The sequence below is a fragment of the Nyctibius grandis genome (assembly GCF_013368605.1).
Source record: "Nyctibius grandis isolate bNycGra1 chromosome W unlocalized genomic scaffold, bNycGra1.pri SUPER_W_unloc_2, whole genome shotgun sequence".
Lineage (NCBI taxonomy): Eukaryota > Metazoa > Chordata > Aves > Nyctibiiformes > Nyctibiidae > Nyctibius > Nyctibius grandis.
This window is the reverse complement of record NW_027167473.1, coordinates 1,237,426-1,262,079: the sequence shown is the minus strand read 5'-3', so window position 1 is coordinate 1,262,079 and position 24,654 is coordinate 1,237,426.

Genomic DNA, 24,654 nt, shown 5'->3' with positions numbered 1-24,654 from the left:
AATGGGCATCCTCCAGAAGCCTACTACCCCTAGGAAAGCTTGTGTCTCCTTTTTATTAGTTGGCAGACATGGCTGTTATTTTGTTAATCACATCCATTGGGACCTGATGAGGGCCATCTTGCCACTTGATTCCTAAAAACTGGATCTCTTTTGCGGGTCCCTTGACCTTAGCACATTTGATAGCAAAATGAGCTTCTAGAAAGATTCTAATGACTTTTTCCCCTTTCTCAAAAACTTCTCCTGCTCTATCACCCCATACAATGATGTCACCAATGTATTGCAGGTGTTCCAGAGCTCCACCCTTCTCCAGTGCAGTCTGGACCAGTCCATGGCAAATAGTGGGGCTATGTTTCCACCCCTGGGGCAGTTGATTCCAGGTGTACTGGATGCCCCTCCAGGTGAAGGCAAACTGTTGCCTACACTCTGCTCTCAAAGGAATGGAGAAAAATGCATTTGTGATGTCAATCGTGGCATACCACTTGGCTGCCTTTAACTCCAGTTCATAATGGAGTTCTAACATGTCCGGCACAGCAGCATTCAGCAGTGGTGTTACTTCGTTCAGGCCACAGTAGTCCACAGTTAGTCTCCATTCCCCATTGGACTTCCACACTGGCCCTATGGGACTGTTGAAGGGTGAGCGTGGTTTGCTGATCACTCCTTGGTTCTCCAGTTGATGGATCAGCTCATGGATGGGGATCAGGGAGTCTCTATTAGTACAATATTGCCGTCGGTGGATCGTTGCAGTGGCAATAGGCACCTTTTGCTCCTCGACCCTCAGCAGCCTCACAATAGAAGGGTCCTCTCATAGACCAGACAGGGTAGACAGCTCTTTCATTTCTTCCGTCTCCATGGCTGCTACACCAAACACCCACCAGTACCCCCTTGGGTCCTTGAAATACCCTCTCCTCAGGTAATCTATACCAAGAATGCATGGGGCATCTGGGCCAGTCACAATAGGTTGCATCTGCCACTCAGCCCCAGTCAGACTCACTTCAGCTTCCAATACAGTCAGCTCTTGGGAGCCCCCTGTAACGCCAGAGATAACAAATGGATCTTGTTCTGTTATAGTTTGATGGCATTATGGTGCATTGTGCACCAGTGTCCGCTAGAGCCTTATACTGCTGTGCTTCTGACGTGCCAGGCCATCGAATCCACACAGTCAAAAAACCACGGTTGTCCCTATCCTCCGCCTGGCTGGAGGCAGGGCCCCTCTAATCTTGAACACAGTGTTCGTTATTGACATCTTGGTTTGAGCAGCTCACGCAGATTCGATCCCCATTATTCACATTTGGTAGATAGGGATCCGAAGCCCATCTACACTGTCTGGAGAGCTTCCCATTGGAACCTGGATCAACAAATCTCCTGGAAGAAGCCCCGTTCCTAATCGGTTCACCTTGCAACTCATGTACATGTTTCCGTAAAGCTGAGGTAGGTTTTGTATCCCATTTTTTCATGTCTTCTCCATGGTCACACAGAAATAACCACAGGGTACCTCATGATGTGTACCATCTCTCCCAAGTAGGTCTTACAGGGGAACGCTGTCTCCTGATGGCTGAGACATTCATCAGTGCAGGTGGGGAGCGGTGTCTGTCCTCTATCTGGGAGAAGTTTTCCCAACAACTCACCGAGCAGTTCTGTGGATTTGTCAGATGTTTTTTCCACAGCTGAGACGCTGGCCCATGGGGAGGAAACAAGATTGTCTGCATATTGCTGCATCCGATATCTATGTTGCCCCCCGTTGGTGCATCTGCCCAGCTAAACAATGCTAATGTGTTGCCATACGATGGTGGCGTGCTCAGCACTCACTTGTGCCACATGGGTCCAGTAACTCTGAGTACATCTGGATCTACTGGTTTCTGTGGGTCATCTAGGTCAGCAAAAATCAGCTCCCACACAGCTATTTCCCTGAGATTCTTAACACCTCTCTCAAGGGTTGTCCACTTGCCTGGGTGGTATAGGACATCATCCCTAAAGGGATACCTGTTCTTCACGCTTTCCAGGAGTCACCGCCAGAGGGTGAGGGGCTCTGCACCACTTCCAAGACCCCTATCAGTACCCACTTCTCTAGCCATTGGTCCCAGCTGCTTGGCTTCTTCACCATCTAACTCAAAACCATTAGCTCCATTATCCCAACAGCAGAGCAGCCAAGTAACAAGTTGCTCGCTTTCATTACAGCTGTAATCTTTACGTAGACATTGGAACGGGCTGCCCAGGGAGGTGGTGTAATCACCATTTCTGGATGTGTTTAAGAAAAGACTGGACATGGCACTTAGTACCATGATCTAGTTAACATGGTGGTGTCAGGGCAATGGTTGGACTCGATGATCCCTGAGGTCTCTTCCAACCTGATTGATTCTGTATATCTCACAGCTCATTCAGGGACAGGGATCGAGGGTTACCTCTGGCTCGGCCTCCTGGGATGTCCCTGGTAGGCCATCACCACCTGCTCTTGTCAGGGTTTTCGTCTTCTGTACAGGGGTGACAGATACCAGAACTGGTTGAGTCCCTAGGTCAGCTGCATCACCCATCACTGTGGGCTGATTAGCTGCAGCCCTTGTTGCCAAGGTCTGGGTCATCGCAGCAAGTGCTTCCTGGAGTTGGGTGATTGCAGTACCCAGTGCAGAGATCTGAATAGCCTCTGGGGTAGCTGGGATGTCTGCGGTAGGGACTGGCAGGGTTTGAGTATCTGTGGGTGCTGGGGCAGCTGCAGTGTCTGGTGTAGGGGCTGGGGCTGCTGTAGGGCTCATTACAGTGGTTGCAGCAGCTGTGCTGTATCTACCCTTATACCCATGTCTAAGCAAGAGCAAGAACTGAAAGACATTCAAAAGGCCTGACAATATGAGCATGGTGGTTGAAACATCCCACAGGTATTCAAAATTTTCAAAAGCCAGTGAGATCCGCTTCAAGGGAAAAAGAACATACAGGTCACTCATTCCCATTCCATAGAAATCAGAAATGATCCCATTTCCAAACAAATTTATAATGCCATAAACCAATGCCAAACAACATAGCAGAGCGATACCTCTAAGTCCATGCCCAGAAGTGATAAACCACACAAAACCAGTAGCAAACAGCAGCAAAGCCACACATTTGATTAGCCATCTCAAAAGCAACTATAAAACCAAACCCCAGAAAATGCCACCCAGTGACCCCACTACTGACACCAACATAATGAATGCTCGTAACAAAAGCCCTCAAATCTGGGAAAACTTCAACCCTCTGAAACTCTTAGAGCAAAAAGTCTACAGTTATCTCAGGTGATCTATTTACATTGGGTGCCAAATAAACTGTCTTTATTTAGTCCACAGCCAGGGCTAAACAATAACAGTTTTTCTCTCACCCAATGTCCCTTCCCCAACTGAGGAAGGAAATTGGGAAATGAGGGAGACTCGTAGGTTAAAATTAAACAGATTTAATAAAAGAAAGAAACCAATATAAATGCTAACACAAAACACACAAAAGTATACTCAGCTATAGGGTTGCAGCAGGTTGTCTAGGAATAGTCATGATCAAGAATGAGGAAAAATGGAAGCCAGAAGAAAGGAAAGCAAAACCAGCCCCACCTCTCCCCAGCAAGCCCTCCCTTTTATAGTGAGCTTGATTGTTAAGGATATAGAATACACCTGTGGGCCAGCCTGGGTCAGCTGCCCTGCATTTAACTGCTAATGGCCCTGATCACCATGGCTGGCCACAAACTGAAACCAAATCCCAATGAAACCAGGACAGTTGGTGAGAAATAGCAGATGCTTCTGTATGCACTTGGACAATACATTAATCCTGTTTGGGGTATGATTGTCCTCAGTTTTTTATTGACATTTTGGGTCTTGTTTTGAAAAAACAACTTTCAGAATTTCAGTGTTCTACAATGCAGATGAAGTCCTCACTACAGATGGCGAGATGCCATGCATTCTGCAGCTGCCTTTGTCTACCTCTCCTCCCTACTGTGGTTCTGATGGCCTGGCACACCGAACCCACACAGTTGTCCCTATCCTCCAGCTGACTGAAGGCAGGGCCCCTCTAATCCTGAACATAGTGTTCATTATCAACATCTCGGTTCGAGCATCTCACATAGATTTGATTCCCCATTATTCACATCTGGTAAATAGGGATCCGAGGCCCATCTACGCTGTCTGGAGAGCTTCCCATTGGAAACTGGAGCAACAAATCTGGAAGAAGCCTCATTCCTAATTGGTTCATGTTGTAACTCATATACGCATTTCTGCAAAGGGGAGATAGGTTTTTCCATCCCATTTCCTCAGGTCTTCTCCATGGTTGCACAGGAAAAAACACATGGCACCTCATGATGTATACAGTCTCTCCCAAGTAGGTCTTGCAGGGGGACTCTGTCTCCTGATGGCTGAGACATTCTTCGGTGCAGGTGGGGAGCAGGGTCTGTCCTCCATCTGGGACAATTTGACCAACACCTTACCGAGCAGTTCTGTGGATTCGTTAGATGGTTTTTCCACAGCGGAGATGCTGGCCCATGTGGAGGAAATGAGACTGTCTGCATATTGCCGCATCTAATTATCTCTGTCATCCACTGTTGGTGTATCAGCATCTGCCCAGATAAATAATGCTAATGAGTTGCCATAAGACAGTGGTGCAGCCTGTACCCACTTGCACCACATGGGTCCGGTAACTTTGAGTGCATCTGGATCTAGTGGTGTCTCAGGGTCCTCTAGGTCAGCAAAAATCAGCTCCCACACAGCTATTTCCCTGAGATTCTTAACACCTCTCTCAATGGTTGTCCACTTGCCTGGGGGGTATAGGACATCATCCCTAAAGGGATACCTGTTCCTTATGCTTTACAGGAGTCACCACCAGAGAGTGAGGGGCTCTGCACCACTTGCAAGACCCCTATCAATACCTGCTTCTCTAGCCATTGGTCCCAGCTGCTTGGCTTCACTATCACCTAATTTGAGACCATCAGCTCCATTATCCCAGCAGCAGAGCAGCCAAGTAACAAGCTGCTTGCTTTCATGACGGCTGTAATCTCTACATATATCTCACAGCTCACTCAGGGATAGGGATTGAGTAGTCACCTCTGGCTCGGCCTCCTTGCATGTCCCTGGTTGGCCATCATGTCTTGCCTTTTTCCTGTTTTTTGTTTTCTGTACAGGAGCGACCGATACGGGCCCTGGTTGAGTCCCTAGGTTAGCCCCATCACTGGGGGCTGATTAGCTGCAGCCCTTGTTGCCAAGGTCTGGGTCATCACAGCAAGTATTTTCTGGAGTTGGGTAATCACACTGCCCAGTGCAGAGATTTGAATAGACTCTGGGGTAGCCAGGGTGCCTGCTGTAGGGACTAGCAGAGTCCAAGTATCTGCGATTCCAGTTGTGGGGACTGGGGCAGCTGCAGTGGTTGCAGCAGCTGTGCCATATCTGCCATTATACCGATGTTGAAGCAAGAGCAGGAACTGAACAACATTCAAAAGGCCTAGCAATATGACCATGGTGGTCAAAACACCTCACAGGTATTCAAAATTTTCAAAAGCCCGTGAGATCTGCTTCAAAGGAAAAAGAACATACAGGTCACTCATTCCCATTCCATAGAAATCAGAAACGGTCCAATTTCCAAATGAATTTATAATACCATAAACCAATGCCAAACCACATAGTAGACTAATACCTTCAAGTCCATGCCCAGAAGTGACAAACCACACAAAACTAATGACAAACAATGGCCAAACCACACATTTGAGTAGCCATCCCATAAGTGACTGTAAAACCAAACACCAGAGAATGCCACCCAGTGGCCCTGCTACCACCACCAGCATGATGAAGACTCATATCAAAAAACAGTCTAATCTGTGAAAACTTCAACCCTCCAAGACTCTTAAACCAAAAGTCTATGGTTGCCCCAGGTGATCTATTTACTTTGGGCACCAAAGAAACTGTCTTCATTTAGCCCACACCCGGGGCTAAATCACAGAATCACAGAATGTTAGGGATTGGAAGGGACCTCGAAAGATCATCTAGTCCAATCCCCCTGCCGGGGCAGGATTGCCTAGATCATATCACACAGGAACGCGTCCAGGCGGGTTTTGAATGTCTCCAGAGAAGGAGACTCCACAAGCTCTCTGGGCAGCCTGTTCCAGTGTTCAGTCACCCTCACCGTAAAGAAGTTTTTCCTCATATTTAAGTGGAACCTCCTGTGCTCCAGCTTGCACCCATTGCCCCTTGTCCTGTCAAGGGATGTCACTGAGAAGAGCCTGGCTCCATCCTCTTGACACTTGCCCTTTACATATTTATAAACATTAATGAGGTCACCACTCAGTCTCCTTTTCTCTAAGCTAAAGAGACCCAGCTCCCTCAGCCTCTCCTCATAAGGGAGATGTTCCACTCCCTTAATCATCTTTGTGGCTCTGCGCTGGACTCTCTCTAGCAGTTCCCTGTCCTTCTTGAACTGAGGGGCCCAGAACTGGACACAATACTCCAGATGCGGCCTCACCAGGGCAGAGTAGAGGGGGAGGAGAACCTCTCTTGACCTACTAACCACACCCCTTCTAATACACCCCAGGATGCCATTGGCCTTCTTGGCCACAAGGGCACACTGCTAGCTCATGGTCATCCTGTTGTCCACTAGGACCCCCAGGTCCCTTTCCCCTACGCTGCTCTCCAACACGTCTGCCCCCAACTTGTACTGGTACATGGGGTTGTTCTTGCCCAGATGCAGGACTCTACACTTGCCCTTGTTATATTTCATTAAATTTCTCCCCGCCCAACTCTCCAGCCTGTCCAGGTCTCTCTGAATGGCTGCGCAGCCTTCCGGCACATCAGCCACTCCTCCCAGTTTTGTGTCATCAGCGAACTTGCTGACAGTGCACTCTATTCCCTCATCCAAGTCATTAATGAATATATTGAATAGAACTGGTCCCAGAACCGATCCTTGCGGAACTCCGCTAGACACAGACCTCCAACTGGACTCTGTCCCACTGACCACTACTCTCTGGCTTCTTTCCTTCAGCCAGTTCACAATCCACCTCACTACCCGATCATCCAGACCACACTTCCTCAGTTTAGCTGCGAGGATGCTGTGGGAGACCGTGTCAAACGCTTTACTGAAATCGAGATAGACCACATCCACAGCTTTACCATCATCTATCCACCGGGTAACATCCTCATAAAAGGCTATCAAGTTGGTTGAGCAACACTTCCCGTTGGTGAAGCCATGCTGAGTGCCCCTAATGATCCCCCTGTCCTTGATGTGCCTAGAGACAGCACCAAGGACAAGTTGCTCCATCACCTTTCCGGGGATGGAGGCGAGGCTGACCGGTCTATAGTTACCCGGGTCCTCCTTCTTGCCCTTTTTGAAGACTGGAGTGACATTCGCTTTCCTCCAGTCCTCAGGCACCTCTCCCGTTGCCCACGACTTAGCAAAGATGATGGAGAGTGGCCTAGCAATGACTTCCGCCAGCTCCCTCAGCACCCGCGGGTGCATCCCATCAGGGCCCATGGATTTATGGACATCCAGGTTGCTTAATTGGTCCCTGACCCAGCCCTCATCAACCAAGACAGATTCCTCCTCTATCCTGACTTCTTCTGGGGCCACAGGGGTCCGGGGCTCCTCAGGACAGCCTCCAGCAGTATAGACAGAGGCAAAGAAGGCATTCAGTAACTCCGCCTTCTTTGTATCCTCTGTCTCCAGGACCCCCACCTCATTCATCAGTGGGCCTACATTGCCTCTAGTGTTGGCTTTACCTGCAATGTATTTGAAGAAGCCCTTTCTGTTGTCCTTGACCTCTCTTGCAAGGCTTAATTCCAAGGAGGCCTTAGCTTTCCTAGTTGCCTCCCTACATCCTCTGACAACAGACTTATATTCCTCCCAAGTGGCCAGCCCCTCCTTCCACGATCTGTACACCCTCATCTTCCACTTGAGTTTGCCCAGCAGTTCCCTGTTCAACCATGCAGGTCTCCTGGTACCCTTCCTTGACTTCCTACCTGTTGGGATGCTCTGATCTTGAGCTCGGAAGAAGCAGTCCTTGAATGCTAGCCAACTATCTTGGGCCCCCTTACCTTCTAGTACCCTGTCCCATGGGATTTCCCCTAGCAATTGCTTGAAAAGGCCAAAGTTGGCCCTCCTGAAGTCCAGGGTTGTGATTCTGCTAGCTATTCTGTTCCTGCCACATGAGATCCTGAACTCTACCATCTCATGGTCACTACAACCAAGGCTGCCCTCAACTTTCACCTCTTCAACCAGACCCTCCTTGTTAGTGAGGATCAGATCCAGCAGCGCTCCTCTCCTAGTTGCCTCATCCACCATTTGCATCAGAAAGTTATCATCAATGCACTGGAGGAACCTCCTGGACTGGGGATGGCTGGCTGAGTAGGCCTCCCAGCAAATATCAGGGTAGTTGAAATCCCCCACAACAACCAGGCCCTGTAATTGAGAGACTGCTCTCAGCTGCCTGTAGAAGGCCTCATCACCCTCCTCATCCTGATCTGGTGGCCTGTAATAGACACCCACAACAGTATCACCCCTGCCAGCCTGCCCCTTAATTCACACCCACAAACTCTCAACTCGCTCCTGATCCGCCCCTGGACAGAACTCAATACATTCTAGCTGCTCACTCACATAAAGAGCACTTTTTCTATCACCCAATATCCCTTCCCCAAATGAGGAAGGAAATTGGGAAAAAGAGAGGGATACTCATGGGGTAAGGTTAACCAGGTTTAATGAAATGAAAAAAATCAATATAAATGACAACACAAAACAGACAACAGTATACTCATCCACAGATCACTAGCAGGTTGCTCTAGTAATCACAGCAAGGAAGAAAGAGGAGATATAAGAAGAGCAGGGGGAAAAAAAACCCCACCTTTTCCCTTCAAACCCTCTCTTTTATAGTGAGCTTGATGTCAATGATATAGAATACACCTGTGGGCCAGCCAGGGTCAGCTGCCCTCGATTTAACTGCTGAGGGCCTTGATCACCCTGGCTGGCCACAAACTGAAACCAAATCCCAGTGAAACCAGGACACAGACCTGGTCCTGAACTCCAGCCTATACTTGCCACCAGGGAACATGCATCTATAATCAGCAGTCTCATGAAGGGTGCTCACATCTCCCTGACATTTCTAGCCACCTGACACAAAAGGCTCCAATTAATACAGCAAAAAAAAAGAAACAGTCTTTGTTTTCAATATGGCAACCCATCCTTTCTGATCAATGCCTTTTGAGTTAGTACACTGGTTGCTATAGTGAGTCCCTATGCTGTAGAATGTCATAGCAATAAGAAAATGCAGTGATTTTTTATAATTATCATGAACGAACAAAGTACTTCTGAGCTAAAGAGTGAATTAGTTTTCCCCAGTCTGTTTTTCTGAATATCCCCGAGTTTCAGATTCAGAGCTCCACTAGGCAAAACAAAAGCTTGTCTACAGATGCACCAATCAATATTACAATATTGTAGCACTTGAAGTACTTTCATTGGCTCATGTGAACTGATAGGACTTTAAAACCAGCTTGAAATCAGAATCAAAGACAGGGAAGCAAATTCTTGTCTCATTTATGCTGGTATAACTGTATAGTACTCTAACTCTTCCTTCAGTAAAGATACTCCAAATTTGGATGTAAATGAGAGGATAATTTGTTTAGGCATGTCAGATGAGAGATTTATAACTTGCCACTTATTTTCATGTTTGATATCTGAAAATGACTTTGGATACTAGCAAGTCTATTTATTCCGTGGGCCTGCTTGCAGATCAGGGACTCTGTCACCTGAATGAACTATGCCCGCAAACTCACAGTGAGTTCAGAGCCTCATGCTAACTACCCCTGAGGCACGTACATCTATGCTGCTGGATTCTGAGCAGGGCTCTCTGCCCTTTGTATTCGGTGCTGTGGGTATGTTGTGGTTTAACCCCAACCAGCAACTAAGCACCACATAGCCACTCGCTCACTCTTCCCCCAGTGGGATGGGGGAGAGAATCAGAAGGGTAAAAGTGAGAAAACTCTTGGGTTGAGATAAAGACAGTTTAATAGGTAAAGCAAAAGCCGCGCGTGCAAGCAAAGCAAAACAAGGAATTCATTCACTACTTCCTATCAGCAGGCAGGTGTTCAGCCATCTCCAGGAAAGCAGGGCTCTATTAAGCTTAACGGTAACTTGGGAAGACAAATGCCATCACTCTGAACACCCCCCCCGCCCCTTCCTTCTCCTTCCTCCAGCTTTTATTTGCTGAGCATGATGTCATATGGTATGGGATATCCCTTTGGTCAGTTGGGGTCAGCTGTCCCAGCTGTGTCCCCTCACAACTTCTTGTGCATTCCCCACTGGTGGGGTGGTGTGAGAAGCAGAAAAGGCATTGACTCTGTGTAAGCACTGCTCAGCAATAACTTAAACATCCCTGTATTATCAACACTGTTTTCAGCAAAAATCCAAAACATAGCCCCATACAAGCTACTAGGGAGAAAATTAGCTCTGTTCTAGCCAAAACCAGCACAAGGTACTGTCACGGTCCTGGCCAAACCAGGACAGGTACCAAGTACCTTGCAATGGCAGGGAGATCCCACTGCCCTTCACCGATATCCTAAATACAGATTTGTGTTCTACTATTGTAAGTGGGGACTGAGGTTCAGAGCCACCTTATGGGCTACATGTGACTAGGGAACTATAGTAAACAGTGTATCACATTTAAGTGACTTTAAGGTTCTCTATAACTATGAGAAATTCTGAGATCTGGTAGTGACCCACAGACTCAAAATTTAGGAACCATAGATTTATGGCATTGCATAGTGTGAAGCAGTCTAACCACCGCATAGCAAAAAGCATTTCAGTTAGCAGAAGGAAAGATCTGTTATCTTGTCTCTTCAGCTAACTTGCCTTTCTCCACTCATGTCTTTTGTTCAAACTGGACCTGTTTTGGAAAAAACTTAAGTGCCTCCATAATGATAAGAAACATAACTCCTTTTTCTTTTTCACTTGCTATTTGATCTGGGTGTGAGCTGTCCTAGGGGTTGAGAAATTCTTTGCCTGATAGCTGTCCTAGGGGTCGAGAAATTCTTTAAATTCTTTATCTTATTGGCCTGATGCGTAAATTAACTGCCTAAGCATATCTCAATAGAACAAGTTGCAGAACATTAAGGTTGTGCAAAACCCAGCTAGAACTGGTCTTGTGGTTTGACTGAGAGCCAAGATGTTACCATGCCTGCGCAAGAAGAAAAGTGCACAGCGAGGAAGACATACGGCCTTCATCCCTGAGACCCCGGCCCAGGACCACCAGGAGAAACTGCGCGTGCGCAACCAGGAGGAGTTAAAGGCGGAGACTATGGAAATGATTTCCCGGAACTCATTATAATAAAGACCGCCTTCTCGGGGAAAGTCCTGAATATGTACAGGCGTCCTTGAAATTATGATGAATATGTAACACTTTGCTACATAAATACAAGATGAATTACCACGAATAGTGCACACGACTTTGGTGGGACTACCCCCCGTGCTGCCCAGCGCTGAATAAACATACCTACTTTACAACCCTGCTGGTTGTGGAGTCTGTTTTCCTCACGTCAATAACTTGCAGCATGTGATTAGTCTCTGACATAGTCCACTAGTTATATGTTTAGAAATGTATATAGGTTGCAAGTGCTGTTGTGGTATGTTAGAATTGGGAAAAGTGATTGTTTCAAAAAGTTTGCTTGTTTTTTCCAACTGCCTCTCAGCTGATTAAAATAAAAAATATTCCTGTTCCCTACCAATCTTGCCTCGTTTACATATTTAAATGCTTTTCTAGAATGCTGCCAGAAATAATTGTCTAACATTAAGGATAGCTTTCTTTGATGATATATGCTCTAAGCATTATAATGGCTACATCATATATTGTGGCGGGCAGAAAAAGAGAAGGCACGGACTCTGCGATCAAGGAGGCAAGGGTCAAAAGCCAAAAGGCCTAAGGCTCTTTTATTGTTATTCTACTACCCTATTTAAATGCTACAATGCAGGAGCCTGACTAAGCAGTTCAGGATGACATCAGCATTCACACGCTAATCGCTCATCACCCATTCTGGGAAGAGCCTTCTGGGCTCAAAACATCAACAATCATTCTTTGTTTTCAGTTCTGTGTTCAGAGCTGACCTTCAACACATGTTTACTTCTTTCATGCCTCAAAGGTCCCTGTGAACTGATCACGGCTCCTTTGTCTTAAAAGGAAGCAAGAACTAGTCTCAATGCAGCGTTCCCAAGCGAATCCTCTGCTCTTCAAGTAAAGCACAGCTGTTTGCAGGCTGATGGTCTTCCACATTTCCCCCTTTTTTGTTTAATTCGATGACAAGGGTGGTCATGATGTGGGTTTCGGCTTTTCGGAGTCCTCTGATTGCAGACCAGGTAAAGTGAAAGACTATAACAAAAATAAGATTATAAAACCTCCCACTATTGCAAACATCCAGAACCGTAAGTTTAGACCCGTAAACCAATTCTTTAGATTTAACCACTTAACATTGTCCGATATATCATCCAAGACACTCTTTTGCTAATTCCTGAAGATTGGATAATTGATTTTGTAGGGCAGTTTTTAGGTCTTGCACTTGGCCATTTTGAATCATTGGTCGAAATAGGGATTTCAGGATCCCACCACGTTATGGGTGCAAACAATAGGGGTTCCAGCATGTGTGCCCAATAAAGCGTATCATCTGCCACACTCCCTTGAGGACAGACCCAAAACAAACAGCTTATTATAATCACCTTTGAATTCGCTGAGATTAAAGCAAAATAAGCTAAAAGGGTGTTACAGGGTATAGGCTCAGCCTCAACATGATACCAGACACTTTAGCAAAAGCAGGCCTCAGAGCAGGCCCTAAAAGACCTACTCTGTGTGACCCTCAGATAGAATCAACTTTCTTTTCAGTAATTTTCCTTTCAGTTAAAAACAACTGCACCTTCCGAAACCAGCTGCATGTTCTGTGGGCAGTGTCTGGCTCTGGGACTGATAACGCCCAAAGTTATATCTATCACTGACTCTTGCTTGTGCTTATTCCCAGAGAATCCAAGGTCTATGTTAAATTCCTCACTAATTACAAATAAGGCCCAAAGATAAACAAGACTGTGAACAACATCCTTGTAGTATTCAAATTGACTTGATTCACACACTCTAGAAGAGATAACTGCTGTGAGAACCAAAATAGTATCTTCTCCTCAGAGTCACCTGCATGTGTCAACAGAAAGGCCTTAACCACGCTTGCATGGAAGCGAGGTCACACAGCAGACAGCACAACTATGGGGGGACTACGACCACCAGAGACCACCCAAGACCTCTCGCAGCATGCTACTTGTGTGCTCATCTGAGGAGAAGGAACACGCCTCCACAAAATCCAATGTGAATCAAAGTGAAGACGCTTTATTAAGCATAAGCTGTCCCTTTTATACATTTTGTACTTTCCCTGGCTGTAAGCATGTGCATTGCTACTGGTTAATATTACTAAACATACTCTTCTTTGATGTGTTGATTGGTCACTGCTCTGCCACTGGTCTTTTCTTAATTGGCTCCATCAGTTCTTGTTTCTTCTCCTCCGTGTTCGGCTCCCACTGGCTATTCCCTCAATTCTTGTTTGCTCAGCTGCTGTTTTTCCTCATCTCTCGAAGGTCGGCTTGTTGACACTAGCTACATGAATCTTGTCACGCAGCTAGGCCCTCACTCCATGCTCTCATACTTCTGGCTCATTACATGACCATTCTCCTCCAAAAACCCCTCTACAATTCCCCCTTTCTTTTCTTGAGCCAGAAAGGCCGTGTTTATTATCCGCTGCAGGGCCCTTTGCAAACAGGAGAATAAACACGGTAATACAAGCATGATAATACAAATCACGAACAATCCCATCAATAGCATTTTAATCAATCCGACCAGCCATCCAGGAACCCATGCTGTTCCCGTATTTTCTGCGTGGTATCCATGAGCTCTTTGATCTGCTTATGAATTGACTTGGAGTGATCATTCAGATCCATGCAACACATCCCATCAAAATCCTGACATCCATGACCATGCACTAATAATAAAAAGTCTATAGCAGCTCTATTTTGTAAGGTAGCATGTCGGATACTATCTACATCATTGGCTAATGTTCCTAAAATTCTAGAAGTTTGATAAGCTCTTTTTGCAACCCAGCAAGCTAAATTTCGCAATTGTGTTAGTCCTTGTGCAGCATCATTACATTCTATCCCTATGTTAGTGACACTTCTTTTTTACCTGGCCTTATGTAGGTTAGTATGGTTAGTATGACTTTTCACATAGGCATTAGTAGACTTAATTTGCTTATCGTACATGAACCTCCCACCTTTTTACAAGGCAACCTTGGCCAAGTCCTATCCCCACAAATTAGGAATAGACCCTTTGGTAATTTTTGCTTTCAGATCCCTTTAAGGGGACCCCCACTAGAAATGTATGAAAGGGTTGTTCAGGCTGAGCTAAGGAGGCACAAAACTGTGTCTGGTTCAAGCTCCGCATCAGAGTCACCCAAATGTTGTGACTCCCCTTCCACGGTGTCGGTGGAAGGACTATCGGTTGATGACCTTTTGTCAGGTCCAGGATCCAAAGCAGGCTTAACACAGAAAAAACAACCCCTTGCTTCATCATGACTGCGCCTTTTGCTCCCTTTTCTATACCTCCCACGCAAACCTTTTTTCACACTTCCCGCAGTCAGGGCACTGGATCTCTCGAGAGGTCAGTGTTCCGAGGCAGATCCTGAGTTGGCTCCTGTAGTTCGGGTTGTTTTTGTAGCCACGGCTTCACCCACTTAGCTGGTACCCATTTGGCTCCTGTATCTGTAACGACACATGCATACCCTCGACCCAACATTATTAATTTCATTGGACCTTCCCACACACCAGTCACCCCATTTTTTACCATCACTTTGGCTTGTTCCTGTTCTTTCTGAAAATCCTCCATACCTCCCTTTAACCCTGCACCATGTTTTACCGCTGGGGGTACAGAGTAGTCCTGTGGCAAGCGTAAAAAGTTTAGTACATAAAGCGCTTTACACAACCTGTCAGGAGGAGATAGCCCTGGCTCTCCCCCTTTTTGTTTTTGTAAAAGGTGTTTCAGAGTTTGATTCATGCACTCCACAATAGCTTGTCCCGTTGGTGAATGTGGGACGCCCATTACATGTGTTATACCCCACAGTTGGAAAAAGTCCTGTGTGGCGCGTGCCACATAGCCTGGGCCATTGTCCGTTTTAATCGTCTGTGGAATGCCCAGGGCCGCAATAGCAGAACGCATGTGTCGTTGAACGTGTTTGCTGGATTCACCTGTTTGCGCTGTAGCTATAATCAAAGAAGAAAAAGTGTCAATTGTTACATGAACATATTTTAACCTGCCAAATTCAGCAATGTGAGTTACATCTGTTTGCCAAATGTCCAAGGCCTGCAGTCCTCGAGGATTGGTTCCTTGTATCTGCGTAGGTTGCGGCAGTTGCTGACAATCAGGACACATAGCCACGATATTCCGAGCATCACTGTGTGACAAATGAAATTGTCGTCGCAGTGCCCGATGTCCTTGATGAAAAAACTCATGTGATATACGTGCCTGCTGTTTAATGTCTGGCACCTGTACAGTCATTGTAGTAGAATTTGTGGGGTCAGAAACCAAAGAGTCCACTCGGGCATTGCCTTCTGCAATAAACCCAGGCAAATTAGTATGACTTCTTACATGTAAAACATAAAACAATGCAGTTCGGACTTGAATTTCTTGCCACAGAGCTCGCAGCAATTCAAAAACACACTGATTACGTGTATGCTCTATAACAGATCTATCCAATTGCTTTACAATGCCAGCTACATATGCTGAATCAGTAACCAAATTAAAGGGAATGGGAAAATTCTGAAATACTTCTAATACAGCTCATAATTCTACCACCTGAGGTGAACCCTTTTGTTGTACTACCATAGATTCCCACTTGCCATCAGAATACCAGACAAGGCCCACCTTGCCTGTTTTCCCAGATCCATCCATAAAAACGGTAATTCCATCCCCAGGAGTGTCTGCACACCACACTCCTGTGGCAATTGGAAGTTCCGCAGTCAATTTTATAACAGGATGGGAGGGCAAGTGGTAAACAACCTGTCCCGAGAAATTCTCCATGGCTGTTTGCAAAGCAAAGCTATTGGCCATACACCACTCAAAATACTGAGCTGCAATAGGAACGGTTAGTGATGCAGGATCTCTGGCCACAAGCTCCCGACATCGCATCCGTCCTTTGATGATAATCTGTGCCAATAGCTCTGCAATCATGGGGACAGTTTTCTTTGTTTTCGAAGGTAGAAACAACCAATTCCAATACATGTAACAAATCTGACCATTCTGAATTCCATTGACCAATTATTGCATACGGAATTTGCCTACCAAACAAAGTGATAATTTGTATTTCCTGATTCAAATCAATACGATGTACAAATTTGGAATGTAGCCTGCTTTCTATTTCTGTAATCAGTTGCTGTACCTCTGCGCTTTAGTGTGCCCCTTCTTTCCACATCCAAAACATTGCATCTCCTGAGTCTTATGTTCCACAGTACCCACTTTTGCACAAACCTTTATCATAGCATTCAAATCTGGTTTTCCAGGTAAAGCTTCAATGATCTTTTGACAATCAGCATTAGCATTATCCCTAGCTAATTGCGTAACTAGAGTATCTCGTAAACCAACATCAAAAACTTGCTTTTCAACTGCTTCTTGTAGCCTCTCAACAAAGGATAAAAAGAGCTCCTTGGGTCCTTGTCTTACAGTAGTATATAATTGCATTCATACCCAGCGCCTTTTTTTTTTTTTTTTGTGATTGAATGGATAAAAACAGCCACTCTATAACGTGTAGCGGATCCTGCCAGCGCTCCTTCCACTGGCCCAGTAATCCCATGGGATGACAGCTGGCAATGGCTACATATAAACTTACTGGTGTCTCTAAATCCACACGATGTACCTTTTTCTGCCGCATACCACTGACATATTGTGGGATTGTTTTTCATGCCTTGCAGTAATACCGTCCACTGATATCGTTGACAAGGCGCCATGTTGTTCCTACTAGGTATTGAACAAGCAAATTAGCATTTGTCAATTTCATGTAAAGGGATAGTGAAAAAACAATCTTTCAGATCAATAACCAAAATGTATAGTCTGCATCAATAACTCCTGGTAAAACAAATAGACCTTGCAAGGTTACACTAGGACGTCCGAGTAATAGTGCACTTAGCCCGTTTCCAATGGGTCCCACGGCATTCATTGGTACCTTATGCACTCTGCTATTCTCTGTTGTGATTGCGGTTGCTGTGGGAACATCCAGTCCGGTGCTCCCTGCGGTTCGGGCTGCGAGTTAACTGCTTAGGCCTGGAACTGGTTGGGAAGATTCATTTGTGTCAGCACACGGTTCCCTCCCCGTGTTCTTTCTCCAGTTTCCCTGCACTCTGCAGCTGGTTGTTATCAGCTGACCTTGAGCATTATACTGAGACCTGCATAGCTTCACAAAATGCCCCAGCTTCCCACAGCAATGACACATCAAAACAGAGTTATCTCTCCCACTCAGCTTCAACTTCTTAAGGCAGTTTTTCTTAAAGTGACCTTCCTGTTCGCATGTATAACAACGATGAACTACCTTAACTGCCGCCGCAAAAGTTTTTGCTAAATGCTCCATCTGAAATGTGGTGGTTCCTACTTTCCCGCAAGCATCCATTAGTTCGGTTAAGGTGGGGTTACGATTTGCCATCCCTGCAATAACTTTCCTGCAATCCTCGGTTGCGTTGTCCTTCGCTAACTGTAACAACAACGCTTCTTTAGTAGCCCCGTTTTGTATTTGTTTGTCTAAGGCAAATCACTCCCCAATTGAATAGCTCCCATTCAGGTGGGCTGTTTCCATCCCCTCGATATACCAAGGAAGCCAATAGCCTGCCACCCATAGCAGCCGCGGCCCCGAAATCCCCATTCGCAAGTGCGTGCTCTCTTAATTTTCTCCAGAACCTGGCCAGGTCCGGGCCAGACACAGTAACCTGGACTGGCTGCAGCGTGAATAACTCCTCCACGCTACTGCCTGACTTTCCCAACCCTCGGGCTCTGCAGCAATTATGTCCCGCTTCCACCACTTCAGAAAGGTCTATTAAGGGTGGCTCAGTCTCAGATTCGGGTAATGGGACGGTAGAAGGATCAATGTTCTGCTGCTGTTCCCTGGGCAGTGGGGGGGGCTCTGGCGGCGCGGAGGGTGAAGGGGGGGGGCTCTGGCGACGTGGAGGGCGGGGGGAGCTCTGGCAGCGCGGTGGGGGGGGGGAAGCTCTGGCAGCACGGAGTGCAGGGAAGGGGGGAAGTCTAGTGGCGTGGATGGCAAAGTCACTGTGAAAGGAGCTGCAGCCACCTCAGGCGCCACCTTTGCCTCTCTGTCCTCCTTCAATTGCTCCAGAGAGTCTATAACTAATCTCCATGTCATCAAACGACACAGTGGCAATCTTGTCCCTCCTTGAGGCAGCCTCAAACAGAGAAGTTCCAGCGCTTTACCACGTACTAACTGCAAAAGCAGTCTGCACCATAGCTGGCAAATTATTCTTTTTACACCATTATTTACATGTCACAGTTTAAAGCTGGGCCAGCTATTAACCCAGTGGCAGATGCTCTCTGTTAACCCTCTCCCCCCCACCCTAAGGGAAAGGGAAAAGGGAGAGAGACTTATGGGTTGGAAAGTTAAAACAGTTTTAATAAACTATAGTAATGAAAAAGAGTATAATAAGAATAATAGAAATAATCAAATATATACAAATATATACAAAACCAAGATCGAGAGCTTTGAAATCCTCCTCAGGCAGAGTTGCTCCCCCCAGCACAGGCAGAGGGGAAAATGCAGTAGCTCCCCTGCCATCACACCTGCAGGCTTTTAACTGGAGAATTGGCAAAGCTGGTACCAATCAGTGGGAGACAGGAGGGCCCCTCCCTCCTGGGCCCCACCTCCAGGAGGCAGTGGGTTAGTGATAAATAGGAAAGTGAGAATGACATGTATGGGATGGAATACTTTGTTGGTCAATCTTAGGTCACCTGCCCTCTCTGCTCCTCCCTGTAGGTGCAACCTCCCTGCAGGTGCGACCCCCCTTTGGCTCTTCACTCGTAAGCAGTGAGGAATTGAGCAGTGACCTTGGTTTCTCTAAGACTAATTGTCCTGGTTTGGGCCAAAGCAGGACATTCCACCCATTATTCCATACTATTCACACCACACTTAGATCACCACTACCTTTTAATTTTCAAATACATATACACATATCACTAGTTTATGATTCATCTTTATGCAAAAAGTTCATCAAGTTCATTTAGTTCAGGATTGTGGGTTTCCATCTGGTTAGCAGTCTCTCAGGGCAGGAGACATGGTATGAGTTTTGTCACAGTTCATGCCCACGGGTTGCAGGTTCAAAATGTCAGTCTTGAGGAGGTTACTGGACGCCACTTGCAGCTAGCTCCGGTCTCATCACCACTGTCTTAACCTGAAAGACTCTTATGCAGCAACAACATACAGTTCAGAATTAAGTAGTCTCACCCAGAATCAGATCACCTTCAGGGACACATCGGACTTCACCATCTTGCAACATCACCCACCAAGTACATCCAGGTCCCTGAGCAAAAGCAATCCCACGAACAGGTTTACCTTTGCCCGTTGCAGGAAGAACCCAGACAGTTTTTCCCAATAGATTCCTTTCATGCACCACAGGGACTTTATCCCCTTCTACTGTATGTAGAAGGTCTGACTGAGCAGGGCCAGCTCAATTGATAGATCCCCTGGTGTTAACTAACCAGGTAGCTTGTGCCAGATGCTTATCCCAGTTTTTAAAGGTTCCACCCCCCCATTGCTTTCAGGGTAGTTTTTAACAGCCCATTATACCGTTCTATTTTCCCAGAGGCTGGTGCATGATAGGGGATGTGATATACCCATTCGATGCCATGCTCTTTGGCCCAGTTGTCTATGAGACTGTTTTTGAAATGAGTCCCATTGTCTGACTCAATTCTCTCTGGCGTGCCATGTCGCCACAAGATTTGCTTTTCAAGGCCCAAAATAGTGTTCCGGGCAGTGGCATGGGGCACAGCGTATGTTTCCAGCCATCCGGTGGTCGCCTCCACCATGGTAAGCACACAGCGTTTACCCTGGCGGGTTTGAGGGAGTGTGATATAGTCAACTTGCCAAGCCTCCCCATATTTATATTTCAAGCACCGCCCCCCATACCACAAAGGTTTTAACCCTTTGGCTTGCTTAATTGCGGTGCATGTTTCACAATCATGGATAACCTGTGCAATAGAGTCCATAGTTAAGTCCACCCCTCGGTCACGAGCCCATCTGTATGTTGCACCTCTCCCTTGATGACCTGAAGTGTCATGAGCCCACCGAGCTAAAAATAGTTCACCTTTATGCTCCCAGTCCAAATCTATTTGGAACACTTTAGCAGCCTGATCCGCTTGTTGGTTGTTTCGATGTTCCTCAGTTGCCCGACTTTTAGATGCTCACGTACTTACATGACGTACCTTCACGACTAGTTTCTCTAGCCAAGCAGCAATATCTTGCCACAATTCAGCAGCCCAAATAGGTTTCCCTTTGCGCTGCCAGTTGCTTCGCTTCCACTGCTTTAACCACCCCCACAAGGCATTTGCTACTATCCATGAGTCAGTATAAAGATACAGCCTTGGCCACTTTTCTCGTTCAGCAATGTCTAAAGCCAGCTGGATGGCTTTTACCTCTGCGAATTGACTTGATTCACCTTGTCCTTCTGTGGCTTCTGTGACTCGTCGTATAGGACTCCATACAGCAGCTTTCCACTTCCGATGCTTTCCTACAAGACGGCAGGATCCATCGGTGAACAGGGCATACTGCTTCTCATCCTCTGGTAGTTCATTATATGGTGGGGCTTCTTCAGCAGTGTCACCTCCTCCTTTTCTGGTGGCATTCCGAAGTCTTTGCCTTCTGGCCAGTCCATGATCACTTCTAAGATTCCTGGGCGATTAGGGTTTCCTATTTGAGCCCTCTGTGTAATTAATGCAATCCATTTACTCCATGTAGCATCAGTTGCATGATGGGTAGTGGGAACCTTACCCTTGAACATCCAGCCTAGTACTGGTAATCGGGGTGCCAGGAGAAGTTGTGCTTCAGTACCAATTACTTCTGAAGCAGCTCTAACTCCTTCATATGCTGCCAGTATCTCTTTTTCAGTTGGAGTGTAATTGGCCTCGGAACCCTTGTATCCTCGACTCCAAAATCCTAGGGGTCGACCTCGAGTCTCCCCTGGCACTTTCTGCCAGAGGCTCCAGGTAGGACCATTGTCCCCAGCTGCGGTGTAGAGCACATTTTTAACATCTTGTCCCATACGGACTGGTCCAAGGGCTACTGCATGCACAATTTCTTGTTTAATCTGTTCAAAAGCCTGTTGTTGTTCAGGGCCCCACTGAAAATCATTTTTCTTTCTGGTCACCTGATAAAGAGGGCGTACAATCTGGCTGTAATCTGGAATATGCATTCTCCAGAAACCCACAACGCCTAAGAAGGCTTGTGTTTCCTTTTTGTTAGTTGGTGGGGACATAGCTGTTATTTTGTTGATCACCTCTATCGGGATCTGGTGACGCCCATCTTGCCATTTAATCCCTAAAAACTGGATCTCCCGGGCAGGTCCCTTGACCTTGCCTCTTTTTATGGCAAAACCAGCTTTCAGAAGAATTGGGATTATTTTCTCCCCTTTGTCAAAAACTTCTGCTGCTGTATCAGCCCATACAATGATGTCATCAATATATTGCAAATGTTCTGGAGCTCCACCCTTTTCTAGTGCAGTCTGGATCAGTCCGTGGCAAATAGTAGGACTGTGTTTCCACCCCTGGGGCAGTCGATTCCACCAGGTGTACTAGATACCTCTCCAGGTAAAAGCAAACTGTGGCCTGCACTTCGGTGCCAAAGGTATAGAGAAAAATGCATTAGCTATGTCTATGGTGGCATACCACTTGGCTGCCTTTGACTCCAGTTCGTATTGAAGTTCTAGCATGTCTGGCACAGCAGCCCTCAGAGGTGGTGTAACTTCATTTAGGCCACGATAGTCCACAGTTAATCTCCATTCTCCATCAGACTTTTGCACTGGCCATATAGGACTATTAAAGGGTGAGCGAGTCTTGCTAATCACTCCTTGATTTTCTAATTGTCTAATCAGTTTATGAATGGGGATCAAGGGGTCTCGATTGGTGCGATATTGTCGTCGGTGCACTGTGGTAGTAGCAATTGGCACCTGTTGTTCTTCAACCTTCAGCAACCCCACAACAGAAGGATCTTCTGAGAGGCCAGGCAAGGCAGACAGCTGTTTAATGTCCTCAGTCTCTACAGCTGCTATACCAAAGGCCCATTGATACCCTTTTGGGTCCTTAAAATACCCTCTCTTGAGGTAGTCTATGCCAAGGATGCACGGAGCATCTGGGCCAGTCACAATGGGGTGCTTTTTCCATTCATTTTTAGTTAGGCTTACTTCGGCCTCCAATACAGATAACACTTGAGATCCTCCTGTTACTCCTGAAATACTGATAGATTCTGCCCCTTTATGATCCGATGGCATTAGGGTGCACTGTGCACCAGTGTCTACCAAGGCTCGATACCTTTGTGGTTTTGATGTGCCAGGCCATCGAATCCACACAGTCCAATAAACTCGGTTGTCCCTCTCCTCCACCTGGCTGGAGGCAGGGCCCCTCTAATTAAAGATTGGATTCGTGCAGCTCATGGGGATTGGACCTTCATTTCTCCTATTCACTCTTGGAAAAAAGGGATTTGAGGCCCATGTACCCTGACTGGGGTCCTGCTCACTGGTAACTGGAGCAGCCATCCTTCTAGAAAAATTCTCTCTGGTATTTCTGTTAGCTTGCAACTCACATACTCGTGCCTGTAGGGTACTGGTAGGTTGTCCATGCCATCTGCTCATGTCCTCCCCATAACCACGCAGGGCAAACCACAGGATACCTCATGATGTGTTCCGTTTCCTTTGAGCTGGTCCTGTAGGAGAGCGTTTTCTCCTAACAGCTGCAACGCGCGCCTGTGTAGGTAGGGAGTCAAGTTTATTCTCGATCCTGGACAGTTTGTCTGACAGTTGTTTAAATGAGTCCTTGTTTTCCTTAGTCAGTTTTTCCACAGCCGAGATGCATGCCTGCAGTGGGGAAGAAATACTATCTTCATACTGTCGCATACAGTTAGCCATTTCGCCCACACTAGGTCGTGCCATATCATCTTCTCCCCATACTAATATTGACAATGTATGGGTATATGTCGGTGGAGCATTCTTCACAACCTTCCGGAACATGGATCGGTTGCATTCCACTTCATCAGGATCTACAGGATCTACAATTTCCCGTGGGTGTCTATAAATGATCTCTTGCACAGCTAGTTCTCTAAGGTAGTTAATACCTTTTTCTATAGTGGTCCATTTGCTTAGGTGACTCATAACATCATCTTTATAGGGATACCTGCTCTTTACAGCTGACAAGAGCCGCCTCCAGAGACTGACAGTGTTTGACTTTCTTGCGAGCACCTTATCAATACCACCATCTCTGGACAGGGATCCCAACTGTCTGGCTTCTCTGCCATCTAATTGCATGCTCTCTGCCCCATTATCCCAGCATCGGAGCAACCAGGTAATAATAGGCTCACCGTCATAACGGCTGAAGTCTTTCCTTATATTTCTCAGGTCCTTCAGGGATAAGGAGTGGTAGGTTATCTCTACGTCCGAGTCCTCCTCTTGTGATAGTTCTGCTTTAGAAGGACCTTTCTTCTGTGATGGGTCTGCTTTAAAAGGACGATCAAGGAAACCCCCATCTGTGTCAGGCCCTAACTCTGCCTGAGAAGGGCCCTCACCTGGGTCATATGATGGCTCTGCCTTAGAAGGCTCTGAGTCATCATCCTTCTCTTCACAAGCTGATTTCTTTTGGTATTTCTTCCTGGTTACAGGAGCAATTGGTACAGATTCGATAGATGCTGGGGTCTGAGTAGCTACAGTGGCCATCTTGGGGGGTGTAGCAGCTGTGGTGCAGGCTGCCGAGGTTTCAGTGGGTTTAGTGGCTCTAGCGGCAGCACATGCTGTAGGATCTGAGGTGGCTGCATAACACCTACAACTGTCCCTGCACCGATAGTTAATCTTATCCCACATCAGAAACACATTCAGGACAACCGAAAATAAAAACATGCCACCTAGACAGCACCATCCTAATTTCGCAAAATCTAGCGGAATCAGCTTGGCAGAAAAGGAGAAGGTACTATTTCCCGAAGTAAAACTGGAAGCGTAATCATTAACAGAATCAGCTAAAGGACGCCTGGAGTGTGCAGATGAAGTCTCTGCTACTGATTCGCAATTAAAGCTGTCCATCATTGTGACATAGAGATAAGAGATCGGAATAGTAACTGCCCAGTTTATCACAGCATAAATCAGTATCAAACCCCTTACCAAAACAATACATTTCGACCAGCGCCCACTGCTAAACTGCATGTAAACATTCATAAGAAGCAAGCAATAACACAGTGCCCACGGCAGGTAAGGCATCATTGCAATACTCAATTGTGAAAGAAACTCTGTAAAAAGATGAGATAACACAGCATTCAAAAATGACATCACCATCTTCACTATCTGTTTTAATTTTCAACCCCTCCTAAATCTCAAAGGAAGAAATCTGATACTCTCTCAGCTGAGCTCTCCAGGTCTCCTCCCACCAGA